Source organism: Acinonyx jubatus, chromosome B3 (assembly GCF_027475565.1).
Source record: "Acinonyx jubatus isolate Ajub_Pintada_27869175 chromosome B3, VMU_Ajub_asm_v1.0, whole genome shotgun sequence".
NCBI classification, from domain to species: Eukaryota; Metazoa; Chordata; class Mammalia; order Carnivora; family Felidae; genus Acinonyx; species Acinonyx jubatus.
The window spans coordinates 104,875,809-104,889,153 of record NC_069386.1 but is presented as its reverse complement, the minus strand read 5'-3'; the positions used below and the strand labels follow the sequence as shown (position 1 = coordinate 104,889,153).

Sequence of the window (13,345 nt, the reverse complement as noted above, 5' to 3'; positions counted from 1 at the left end):
CTGGCTCAGTGTGAAGAACTGAAGGTGGGTAAGTCTGGGGAAATGCAGCAGAGAGCCCTCCAGAAGGGCAGCAGAAGAATCCAAAACTCCACAAGGAACAGGTGCATCTTTAGAGTTCTGAGAAACAGGCACAAGAACTAATAGCCAGAGGATTCACTTCAGGAACGGGGTGGGCGTAGCTGTTTTAATCGCCTCTACTTCACCCCATCAGTAAGGGGAGGATTCCCGCCCTGGGATTATGGGCATGGCTGTGACACCTGACACTGAACAGACGAGATCAACAGCAGTTTATTGGTCATATATACTTAGCTTGGGGGAGGAGGACACTCCATGCCACACAGAGTCACATGAGGGTTGCACTTGAGGTCAGGGTGAACAAGTGGCGGCTGTGGGAAGCAAACTTTGTAGTATCAAGACAGTGAGGTGCCCCCTGGCTCCCAAGAAGGATGTGATTGGCTTGTTTGAGTAATTCTGTGGGCTGACAGGGAACTGAATCCTACACACGATGAATGATAAACAGGTGGTGTGCCTGGTCCCCATGATGAGGAGGGCTGTTTGGCTAAGAGACATCCGCATGAAGAGACAAGGGATGGGAACTTGCAGTTAGGCCACCGGGGAGCCTCTGGACTTTATAACATGCTAAAGCAGCAAATAATATTGAGCCTCCATTTCAAGCCTGACACAATAGCACTTCAGGAGATTGGCTGGTGTGGGCTCTAGTGGTTAGAAGGAGAGAAAGTCAAATCCTGGGCAAAAGTTACTTTATGCCTTCAGAAATCAGGGATCTCAACACCAAATGGCACAAGCAAGACAGATTATTAGGACAGGTTGGGAGTCAAAGCTTTGAGCTACGAAGGATCCCACCCGTGGTGGCAGTCAAGAGACTGCTTGTTGTCCCAAAGCAGTGCCTGGTGCTGTGAGTAGTGAAGACAATGCCTATGTGTAACTTAATCTGCTCTCCATAAAACATACATATCCTTCAGCCAACAGTGAGCATGTTGCTCTGTGAGAAAAGGAGAAGGCAAAGTCTCTCTCTGGAGACCCACATGTCACTCAAGTGATGGCAACAACAGAAAGCAACCAGATAAACTTCTGGGGGCTTCCCAGGGATATTTTGTCATAGTCTGACATAAGGTACAGGGGTGGTACTTTCCACAGAAGCCAGTCCTATCTTGGACCTGGAGTTAGGAGCATAAAGTACAAGGTCCACAATATTCAATGTTCCATGAAGTATTTGATGAGCACTTACCAAACACCCAGAATTCCACATTGGTTGCATAGGATAGAATCCCTTCCCTCAAGGCGCTCCTAATCTGCTCGGCGGCATAACAAAATTTTTATATGAAATGACAACATTAAAAAGTGTATAAATATGTTGAAGAGCATGGGGCAAAATGCTATAATAAAAGTCAGAAAATTTTCCTTATAATTGTATTGCTTGTATTCTATACTTTAAATAGCTTACCATACAAAAGACATCATATGGTGAAACACTTTCTTGACCTGTGAGCTGAATCTCTTATGTACCTACAAACTAATAGTGGCTAAAGTTCCTTCATGCCTTAGAATGTGTCCGTTTTAGTCCAAGTATTTACAGGCACCAGTTAAGTAGGGTTCGGTAGAGAAGTCTCCTCACTCACTTTGCACTTTGTTCCAAGTACACTGTTTGACAGCCCTTAAGCCTGACAGTGTTCAGTCTCTCCAACCCTTCAGCCAACCTTGCTGTGGCCATTTTTCTTGCTCCCACTGAGACACTTCGGAGATACCTAGGGGAGACAACTAGAGGAATACATTGAGATTTGGTCATTTTGGATGTTAAGTTGGATAAATCTAGAAGGTATAAGTCACTTGGAGACTTTCCTAATATATTGTTTCTTGTTCCAGACAAATTCCTATCCAAGGGTAGAGTTTGAGTCAGACTGGGTAGGGTTCTGTCCTTGCCATCCATAGAACTTGATCATATCAATAGCCCCAGAGAATTCTGCCCCAACTCCAGGTCATTCTTGATCCTTAGGTCAGTGGTGAGCAGTCTTGCCTGTCCTGCAGTCACCTGTGGGCCTGTAAATATATAAGCCCAGCTCCTATCCTCAGAGACTCTGATTTAATCTGGGACTTGTGCTACGAAATCCATGTGTCAGGGTTGAGACGAAGACCAGGCATCTGCTTTAATGTAAAGGGAAAACTTCAAACAGCTATAACTGATCAATAATATGATCCTTTCTGTGAACTCATTGTTACTGGAAGTTTCCCAGCAGAGGCCAAATTTATGAACAATTACTTCTCTGTCTCCATCATAAAACATAACTATACCCTAAAGCACCTTTTTACATTGTCTCATTAATCTGCACAAATGCACTGTGGGAGAGGTGTCATCATTATTCTCATTTTACAAATGAGAAAAGTGAGATGCAGGGAGCGTAAATTATTTTTAATATCATGAAGGCAGAACTATTGTGAAGATAATTCCTGATCTACTACCCCTCATGGCCTCAATTCTGAAGACACACCCTGGCTCAGGGAGATGGCTGATAACCCAGACCACCTGTCAGCCCATTCAGGAACACTTAGGTCTAACTGGAGGTTAGAGTGGGTAGAGGTAGGGTCACCAGAGCCAGAGATTACACAGCTGCAGACTTTCTTTGCTAGACCCTTCTGCTTACTCATCTGGGGCCCTTGATTTCTTCTGCTTGGTAGTCACTGAGGAAATAATTACCACCATTTATTAAGGACTTACCATGTATCCAGGATTTTGTGAGCTGATTTATATGTGCTCATTTAATCATTGCAACAGTCCCAGCAGGAAGGTATTAGATCCATTTTAAGATGTAGAAACTGAGGCTGAATGTCTTGCCCAGGATCACATAGCAAGACCATGAATCAAATTCAGATCTATTTGTTGTCAAAGACTGTGCCCTACAAAGAGGTCCCTCTTTGGGTGGCAAGGTTCCGAAGGGCAGTAGGATCTACAGGAGTTAGCTGCACCTTTAGAGTCTCCCACTATCTCCCTATGGAAGCCAGTGGGTATTCACATGGCTAGCCCAAGGGAGCATCCTGAAGGCTAGCCTCAAAGATGGCATTTCATTGGGATATCTCCAACTGGGACCAGTATTAGATTTAAGGAGCCCTAGGACTCCTGGAATTTAACTGCCTTTAGGGTTATAGCTGGTACAAGGCACAATGTACTCAGTTGGAAAGCATAGTGTATGTGTGCACACCCAAGCACGTGCATGCACACACACGATTACATGATATAGAGGATGTCAGGAGCATGGGGTTCTGGCCCTGTCTGCCACTGTACATTTAAGAAAGTCCAGAGAGGAAGTAGATCAGACCTAGGGATTTTTGAGGACATGGTTTTACTTATCAGATAAAGCTTTAAGTCTAAAAATCCTAAAACCAACTCCTCCTTGCCTCACCATCCAACCTCAAGCACTTTTTGGCAGCCATGAATCTCCTCAGGCATATTCACATCACCAAAAACTTTCTCTAAGGGCTCTGGGGCTTCCCAGAGGGGGTCTGGGGTCTGCAGCACTGGCATGGAGGTCCGTGAGATGACACAAGGCTTCTGCTCCTGGGGCATTTAAAGGCCACTGCCACCTTTCAGGGTCAGAGCCACAGGAGCATCAAGACCTCCGAAGGGCACCCTGGTCTTCCTTTCTGAGCTTGGGTGTACAGCCTACTTTAAAGCATTAAATGGAAAATTGTGTCCACTTTTGGCACTCACAATTATACTCTGAGTCCTGAAAGGTGCCTTTTGGTGTCCCACTCCAGTGCTCTCTAACACTTAATGTGACATGTGTGTGTCATATCCTCGGGCTGTACCCTCCCCAGGGCACAGAAGCATTTAGGAACTAGGTGCTCTGGAGAGGCTATGCATGACGGTACAGGCAGCTGTCTCCAGGGCGTTGTTAGATTAGCACAAGGCTTTGGACTCAGACAGACTTGAGTTTAAATCCTGACTCTGATCCAAGTGACTGTATGTTCTTGGGAAGGTCACATGCTCCTCTGACCTTTGTTTCCTCCTCTGGAAAACGAGGGCATTGATGCCTGTTGTGCAGTTACCTGATAGAGCCTCTGCCTGGAACCTGGCAAGTGCCGAGTGGCACAGAGGTGGTGTGATTTTAGTGGCACTGGGAAGGACCCTCAGGCCAAAACAAATCCTTTCCCAACTAACTTCCTCACTAGATCTGGCCTCCACCCCCTCCACCTCCAACAGGGGGAAAGCTCTCACTCTGCTTCTTGAACGGCACCATGCTTTCTCCTAATGCCAGATATTTGTCCCTGTGTTCCCTGTTCCTAGAACCTTGTTCTTCTTGTACTTCCTACCTGTTCATCTGGTTAGTATCTTCCTTCAGATATCTTCAGTCATTGGCTCAGCCACATCCTCACCTGAGTGATTATATTAGTAAGGTGGGGGAAGACATACATTGTTTAAAGAATATAAGCTTCATAACGTGCCTGTTTTACTCACTGGTGCCCAGCATACACTGTGCCTCAGTGACTGTTGGCTGAAAGAATGACAGAGGTATTTGTTTAACCTAAAGAAACACGTTTCTCACAAGGCTAGTTCCCTCTAAAATGATGTTATTCAGAGGGCACAAAAAAAGACCATGGTCAGATAAGTTGGGACACTGTGGACAAAACAAAGTTAGACAGGTTCCTTCTCTGTGGGACTTCTCAATACTCCAATATGATAATGTGTATTGTGAATTTCTGTTAGGAGAAGGGTCAAAACCAAGCAAGGAGATACATTTGTCATTTACACCCCACTGTGAATGAGTTTAATCAAAACCTGGCCTGGGAGTGAGTGAGTAAGTGATGAAGTAGAAGTTGTGGACTCTGAAGATGAGGAACTCTGCCTCTCTGCAGCCTGCTCCCAAAGTCAGAGCCCATGGGCTCCTGGGAGCAAAATCAAGTCAAGTCTTATACATCAGAGGTAAGGGAAATATTCACAACTCCCCCTTCACATCTGAATCTTGGCCCAGCAATCTCAGCCAGGACCCGAGTTCTCTTTATTTCTGTTCTTACCAAAAGACTTCTTTCTTACATCAGCTATGGAGGGATTTTATCTGTTTGTCATCTTCAATAAAAAGTGACTCTGGCAACGTGGTGTAAGGTTGATGTGTCCCAAGAAACAGACCTGCTCTCTGTCTGGTTTTGTTTTCTTTTATTGCTTTTGAAATCTCACATTCCTCTTTTCATTGCTGGCTTGGGCTACAGGGCAGTACTGGTTTCACTCAAATGGAATATCTATTTGGAGCTGATTGAAAAAACAAAGCTGGCTAAAAGAAGGGTCAGGCCAGTCCTAAAGACAATTGCAAAAGAAATAAAAGGGCGACATATAAACCAGACGGGTATCCAAAACTTGGTTGGTTTCTATATTCCCAATACTGACTTCTGGGAAACTGTGTTTGAGCACGAGCGTGGGGCCAGGCCTGAAACCTCACAATGGAGGCAGCGTGTGAATGAGGTTGAATAGAACAGAACTGAAATGCCTGCTCTGATTCTTAGCGCTCCCAATACATCCCCACAGTGACAGGGATAGTATTGAGAGGCACAGCAAAACTGCTAGTAGGAAGGGTTTGTCTCCAGCCCTTCTTCTCCACATCTAGCCGGGGGACTCAGCCTGCTTCCTCACTAAAGGTTCCATTGCTGCTTCCTACCCCAGCCAGCTGGAGGATCCCACTTATTTCCATCCCATTCATTCAAGGTCCTGATCCTGCTTTTAAACTAATGGTTTAAAAATGTGACTTCCTCCTAGGTAAAGTAGTTGGATTTTAACAAGGGTCTTCTGGCTGACACCAGACAGTGGGAAGTCAGGCACTAGGTGGATCCTTCAGGGTAGATTGTCCTTCAGTTCCCTTCGAGGGCTGCACAGAGGCAGCTGTCTGCTCTGGCTTGGTAAACCTGGCACAGTTACAGGTCTCTGCTGTGAGGCAAAGGTGGGTGAAAGGGCGGCAGTGCACCAAGTGGGACCGAGAATAGAAAACAGCGCATGGAGGTGGTATTTTGTCCATGGATTGGGGATTACTATCCTAAGCAGCCAGGATTTTTCCAGTAGGGTTTTACACAATAAAATAAACGTGTTCTGCACTTTTAGTGTTTAAATAAACATGAAGGATTTATTTCTAGCCATAATGTAAATTGGTGATGTGGAAAGTTATGGAAAGAGAATGCATGCTAAAACTTCAAACCTCCTGGTTTCTGTCACTGCTCTGTGTGCTTAAACAACACTGATATCTACATAAATAACTTACCTCTTATATAATATCTGTAAGATATTTTATTCTAAGAATTTGTCCCTTTTTTAAAAAAGATACTGTTAATGTGAACAAAGTTTATGGAAACTAGCATGAGTAAACCAAGGGCAAAGTGCAATATCTATCTATCTATCTATCTATCTATCTATCTATCTATCTAATTTTTTCCTGCCACTGGAGTTTCTGATTTCCTATAATTTGTGTTTAAAATTACAATTGGACACTGTGACCCAAGATATACATTCCTAAAATATACCCTGGAATAGTGGCTTTCTAACCATTTTTTACTTTGACCTGCAATAATAAATCTATTTTAACTTGTAATCCAACACACACACACACACACACACACACACACACACACACTAAAAGTTTAATGAAACAAAGCTTACATTTACTTGTTACATGCAATGTAGTATAGTATTTTATTCTATTCTCTTCTATTTATTTTTCTTTCTTCTTTTTAAAAAAAATATTATTACTACCCACCAGCAGATTGGGATCCCCAGTTTGAAAACACTGCCTTAGAGAAACTCTTCATACATATGTAAAAATGTTCATGGGAGGACAGTTCAAAGTAGCAAAAAATGTAAGAAAAGTAATCCAGCTGATGATAAACATTGTGGAGAGAGTAGTGAAAGGGGTAAAACTTGGATTGTGGCATTAGGAAAAGACTTTCTGAGGAAATGACATTTAAATTTAGACTAGAAGGCAAAGCCTGGAAAAGAGCATTATACACTGAGCAGGCCTTGAATAGCAAAGAACTTGGCACTCTCAAGGAACTCTGTCAAGCAGAGACAGAGGCTAATGTGGTTGGGTCACAGTGAGCCAAGTGGAGAGACATGATGAGATTGGGATGGTAGGAGAGAGATAAATTAGGTAGTGCTTTATAGGCAACATCAAAGGTAGTAGACTTTTTTACAGAGAACAAACTGATGGTTGCCAAAGTGGGGTGGTGAGTGGGAGGTTGGGCAAAATGGGTGACAGGAAAGGGAGATACAGGCTTCCAGTTATGGAATCACTAAGTCACAGGAATAAAAGGCATACCATAAGGAATACAGTGATATTGTAATAGCAATGTAACTGGACAGATTGTAGCTATACTTGTGGTGAACATAGCATAATGTATAAACTTGCCAAATCACTATGTTGTACACCTGAAACTAATGTCACATTGTGTGTCAACTATACTAAAAATAAATACATTTATGGTGATGAGCACTGAGTAATGTATAAGATTGCTGAATCATTATATTGCACACCTGAGACTAACATAACACTGTATATTAGTTATACTTGAATAAAAAATAAAGAAAAAAGAAACAAACATAGCAGAGTTTTATCCAAGTACAACGGGTAGCCATTGAAGGGCTATTTCAAAATGGGAAATGACATGATTAACTTTATCTCTTCAGTCATTGCCTGGCTCTTTTGTGAAGAACGGATTAGAGAAAAGATTAAGGAAAACCAGGTAAGAAGCTATAGTAAAAGTCTTTGGTGGTTTAGATTGTTGCTAAAGTGCAAACAACTAGAAATGAATTGATACAGGGGTTATTTTAGAGGTAAAATTGATAGGACTTGATGATGGCTTATTTGGGATTGAAATTGGGGTTGAAGGAGAAAGAGGTGAGATAGGATTAGGGCTATGTCAGTGATGATGCACTCAGTATTCTAGCAAGACCATCTGCAGAAATGAAGATGTCATTTATTGATGTTTACATCAATACCAAAGGGGGAAGCACATTTGAGTGAGTAAAGGTTAAGAGTCTGATTTTGTAAATCATAAGTCTGAGGTGCCTGCGAGCTGCCCAAATAGGGTCAAGTTAGCAATCACTTATGCAAAGGTGGAGCTCAGCAAAAAGATCGGACTGGAGATACACATTTGAACGTCAACTGCCTATACACATGAGATCATTCTGGGCTGACAGAACAGAGCACAAGAAGAGGAGAAAGACAGGGAGAGAGCCACAAGGAGGGCCAATATTCAGAAGCAGTTTGAGAAGGAGGAATCAGAACGGGAGTCTGAGATGCCATGGCCACAGGGTGCAGGAAGCCAGGAGGGTGTGGTCTGATAGGAGACAAATGAGAATGGTTTAAGAACTGGTCGGTAATCAACAGTGTCGAATGCTGCTAAGAAGTTAAATATAAGACTGAGAAGTATCTGTTGGATTTAGTGACATAATTGTCACAACTGTAAGAGCTGCTTTTATAGATTGGTGGTGTCCAAGAAGAAAAGGAAGCAGAGATGGTGAGTGCAGTAAGTCTTGTGCGGCTTGGCTGGAAAGAAGAGCAATACAAAGAATACAGGCAGGGGAGCTGGTGTCATCAAGGGAGGTATTTTTTGTTTGTTGTTTGCTTGAGGTGGAACATACAAGAATGCTGTTTGGAAAGTTTGGGTGCAGAGTAAGAGGCTAAAGATGCAAAACAGAGAGGGTAACTACCAGGGCAAGGTCCTCAGTTGGCAGGCAAACCACATGTGGCTGAATGGCCTTCACTCAGAGGAAAGATGTCTCTTCCACTGTGGGAAAAGGAGAGAAAGAGTGTGTGGGGGTCCAGGAAATTCTGTGGGATTGATGGTTGGGAGGCACAGTCTGATGAATGCAATATTCTCTGTGAGAAATGAATTAAGAGGGCGGGTCAGTTTGGGACGCTTTGGTTGCAAATGACAGAATACCCAACCAAAAGCCGCTTCAACAAATAAAGGTTTAGTTTTCTCCCTTCCCATAAAGTCCAGGGCTGAGCAGTTAGAACTGTTTGAAATGAATACCTTAATCTGAGAGGATGGAGATAGCTTTACATCCTCATTTGCATTTAATGAACTTACTGTCCTAAACTTGTACCTAAATAGAAATTCTACTTTCCACAGTACAGTTAAATCTGTTTTGTGCAAATTTACAGAAAATAAGAGAGAAAGAGGAGCAGAAGATAATGGGCCCTTGTACATTCAGGCTTACAAAGGATCAGTAATGATTGTTGTCAACAGGACTGCCTAGGAATGGAGCTCTCCAGGGTTGTACAACGTTGTAGCAATAGGTGTGAAGTGCATACTAGAATCCACTGCATGTTTCTGTTGGGATAGTCCAAAACATGTGCAACGATGGTAGGTCTAAATAAACTAGTAAGTAAGTGTTTGATGCTGACAGACAGTTGGAGATGTTCACTTAAGGAAAAAATGAATGTGGATTTACAACACTCAATAATGTTTGGGTAAATAGTAGTGAAGATGTTTTCCTACTAGTCTGGACAAATATATAACATTAACTTTGATTCATGTTTCTTTTACTCTAAGCTGTATTGCTTACCTGTGAGAGGTCAGTATAGAACTTTTCACCTCTTCCTCCTTGAAATCCAACAAAATATACAACTGAGGACCATCTGTAGACACAGATAAAAGGAAAGTATTCATCTGATGCTTTTTCACTACTGTGAATGGTGAAGATTCAGAGACTAGCTTTCCTGCAGATTGGTACTGGCCAGCATGCTTTTTACAATCTTGAATAAATGAATTCAAGATAGAGAAATCCTGGAATCTTGCCACAGATAGAACAAGGTACACCGCCTTCAACATTTCTTATACGTTATTAAATGAAAATTGTCATCCTTCCAACTGTCACACTCCATATCACAATTCAGAATATTTTGATATGGGTCAAATGCCCCATTTCTAAACTTATGCATCACTTCTAATGGAAACATGTTATAAAGACATGAATTCCTATCATGAGTTTATGGTGCGTTAATTAAAGAAAGCTTCTCTAATAACATTTCAGACTTACTGCATCAGAGCTTGCAGCACTGCACAATGTCTCAAAGTAAGACTTTAAAACAGTGAAATGCATGAATTTCTTTTTTATTTCTTTTTTCAAATTTTTTAATGTTTATTTATTTTTGAGAGAGAGAGAGAGAGAGAGAGAGAGAGAGAGCACGAACAGAGGAGGAGCAGAGAGAGAGGGAGACACACAATCTGAAATAGGCTCCAGGCTCTGAGCTGTCAGCACAGAGCCTGACGTGGGGCTCGAACTCACAAACTGTGAGATCATGACCTGAGCCAAAGCCAGACGCTCAACGACTGAGGCACCCAGGCGCCCCTAAAAAAAATTTTAAAGTTTATTTTTATTTTTGACAGGGAGAGAGAGACAGAGCATGAGCAGGGGAGGGGCAGAGAGAGAGGGACACACAGAATCCAAAGCAGGCTCCAGGCTCTGAGCTCTCAGCACAGAGCCTGACACGGGGCTCAAACTCACAAACTGTGAGATCATGACCTGAGCCGAAGTCAGACGCTCAACCAACTGAGCCACCCAGGTGCCCCATGAGTTTCTTTTATAAAGTCAAAGAAGGAATTGCCAGAGGGAGGTAAGAATAGAGGACCAACAGGACATTTTCAGGTGGATCAGTGCAGAGAAATTTACACAAGGTAATTGAGGATCAAAGCTCATCTTCCCTCGGAAAGGCTTTGTGTTCCCCTGAAGGTTCACATAACAGGCTAAAAACTGCTGGCTTAGCCCAAATGTGATTCCATTTCACTGAAACAAAACCAGGATTTCATAAATAAGGACAAATCAACAATGTTTGCAACAGGTGATCTTCTGAGACTGAGGGAGTCAGAGAAATAGTAGTTGGGAAGAACAGGAACTCAAACTTTCTAGAGAACAAAAGTAAGATTGCTGGGCCATGTAGACTACCCACTGAAATCTGTAATTGAGATTTTACTGTGATACTAACCTGAATTGGTTTTTTGACTTTTGTGACAATACTCAGTTGCTCAGGCATCGACACAGGGGAAGTGGATGGTGAAGTTCATCCAGGACTGGGGGCCTGTAAGTAGATTCTATGAAAGAAGAGGTTGAGTAAACCTAGCATATTTGCAACAGGGTAATTATAATGATGAGCCCAGGAATCTAAGCTGGTATGAGGGAAGGGAGGGCAAAAGTACAAACAAAAACAAAACAAAACACCCCAAAAAACCAAGGCGCAAGGATCCATGGATCTAAAAGCTCAATAAGGCCAAGCGAGAAAGCTGGAGGGGTGAGATCATGAATAAGAAATGGGATGTTTGAAACTGTGATTTGTGAGGTGATGAATGTTTGGCAGTAGCAAGTGCAGGGTGTAACCAAGGGTGGCTGTGGAGGAATGGAGATAATCAGGAATCAGGAGGTAAAGGAACTGAGATGTAGAGATACTGGGTAGGTCATGCCCTTGCATAATGAGATCTTCAAGGGTAATGGTGGGAGCCATGTAGACAGGAAATTCCTTCATTTGGTGGGAGCAAGAAGCAAAGAGATGATCAGCAGAGTGTTATTACAAGGTGGGTAGGGCATGTCTGTACAGTGTGAACCAAAGAGCAGAGGTGTGTGTTTTTTTCATTTATTCATTTTGAGAAAGAGAGAGAGAGAGAGAGAGAGAGAGAGAGAGAGAGAGAGGAAGAGGCAGAGAGAGAGAGAGGGAGAGAGAGAATCCCAAGCAGGCTTCTCACTGACAGCACATGAGATCATGACCTGAGTCAAAACCAAGAGTTGGATGCTCAACCAACTGAGCCACCAGGCACCCTGAGAAGTTTTCGTAAGAGTGTAGGATGAAGGGGAATAGTGTGAAAGTGTCTCTGGAGAGCGAGAATACTTCCACTTCCTAACTCTGAGGGGTCTGGTGTTCATCAGATCGCATGAGCTCTTTGTATGCTAACCAGGATTCCACTTGCTCTCCTACAGTTGAAGCAACTTTGTGATTGTTTATAGTTCTCCTGAGTGCTCTCATGGGGTTAACCCTGAAACTTTGCATACCCAACATTGAGAAATAAAACCAAAGTGGAAAAGATGCAGTTGATCCTTGAAAAACACAGGATGCTTGAACTGCAGGGTCCACTTATATGCAGATATTTTTCAGTAAATATATGTACAGTACTGTAAATATATTTTCTCTTCCTTATGATTTTTTTTTCATTATTTTCACAGTTTATTTATTTATTTTGAGACAGAGAGAGCATGAAAGAGCAGGGGATGGGCAGAGAGAGAGGAAGAGAGAATCCCAAGCAGGCTCTGCATTGTCAGCGCACAGCCTGATTCTGGGCTCAGTCCCACGAACCATGAGATCATGACCTGAGCTGAGATCAAGAGTCAGATGCTTAACTGATTAAGCCACCCAGGCACCTCCCCGCCTTATGAATTTCTTAATAATATTTTCTTTTCTCTACTTTACTTTTTTGTAAGAAAACAGTATATAACATACAAAATAAGTGTTAATTGGTTATTGTTATTGGTATTGGTAAGGCTTCCAATCAATAGTAGGCTGTTAGTAGTTATGTTTTGGGGAGTCAAAAGTTATATGTGGATTTTCTGCTATTCAGGGATCGGTGTCCTTAACCTCTGTGTTGTTCAAGAGTTGACTATATTTAAAAATTCATATTTTCCAAATGCATGGTTGCTTATTTTATAGAGAAAACAATGAGAAGTTCCCAACATTTTTCAATTTTCAGCCACTGTTTTGATACCCTCTTTTCCTGGGTTTAGGTAAGATGTAGGCCTTCTCACTCTGTAGAAAAATATTGAAATATATGTATTTTCTCAAATTCTACCAACAGAATAATTTTGGAGTCAGGCACAGAGTCAATGGCTAACAAAATATAGTCCTTCTCCCTCCAAGGAGATTAATATGAAAAGAAAGATAGTGTAAACTGCCATTAGATACCACATTCATTCGTTTATCCACCCATACATTGACTTATCCGTCATTTATCTATTCATCCACTCATTAGCAAACATTTATTAAGCATCCAATTTGGGTGTAACCCTGCCTTAGCAACTTTGACCATTGTGTACCTGTGGAGATCCATAAACTATAATTATGGGTCTGATCAGTAATTTCTGGTATTCTTTAAAGTAAAAAGTACATTTTATTAATACTTGACATTTGATAAGAGGCATTCATGTGACCACAAAAATCCTCTAAGAGGCAGTATAATGTGGCTAAGAGCTGAATTTTGAAGTCAGATAGATTTGGATTCAATTAGACTTCAGGCAAGTTTAATCTCTGTGCTCTTCAATTTCCTCATCTGTAGATTGGGAATAACACTTATGTCACAGAGGTGTTGG

At 42.1% G+C, this 13,345-nt stretch overlaps 1 long non-coding RNA gene across 1 annotated transcript; it reads right to left on the bottom strand.

Moving 5' to 3' along the window:
- Nucleotides 1–272: 272 nt before the first annotated feature.
- LOC113601326 (uncharacterized) lies at nt 273–12,843 on the bottom strand. The gene is made up of 4 exons (XR_003422525.2): nt 10,983–12,843; nt 9,563–9,635; nt 4,327–4,389; nt 273–1,766 (listed from the first exon to the last, which is right to left on the bottom strand). It is a non-coding gene; the product is annotated as an uncharacterized LOC113601326 (long non-coding RNA).
- Between the last annotated feature and the right edge of the window lie 502 nt (nt 12,844–13,345).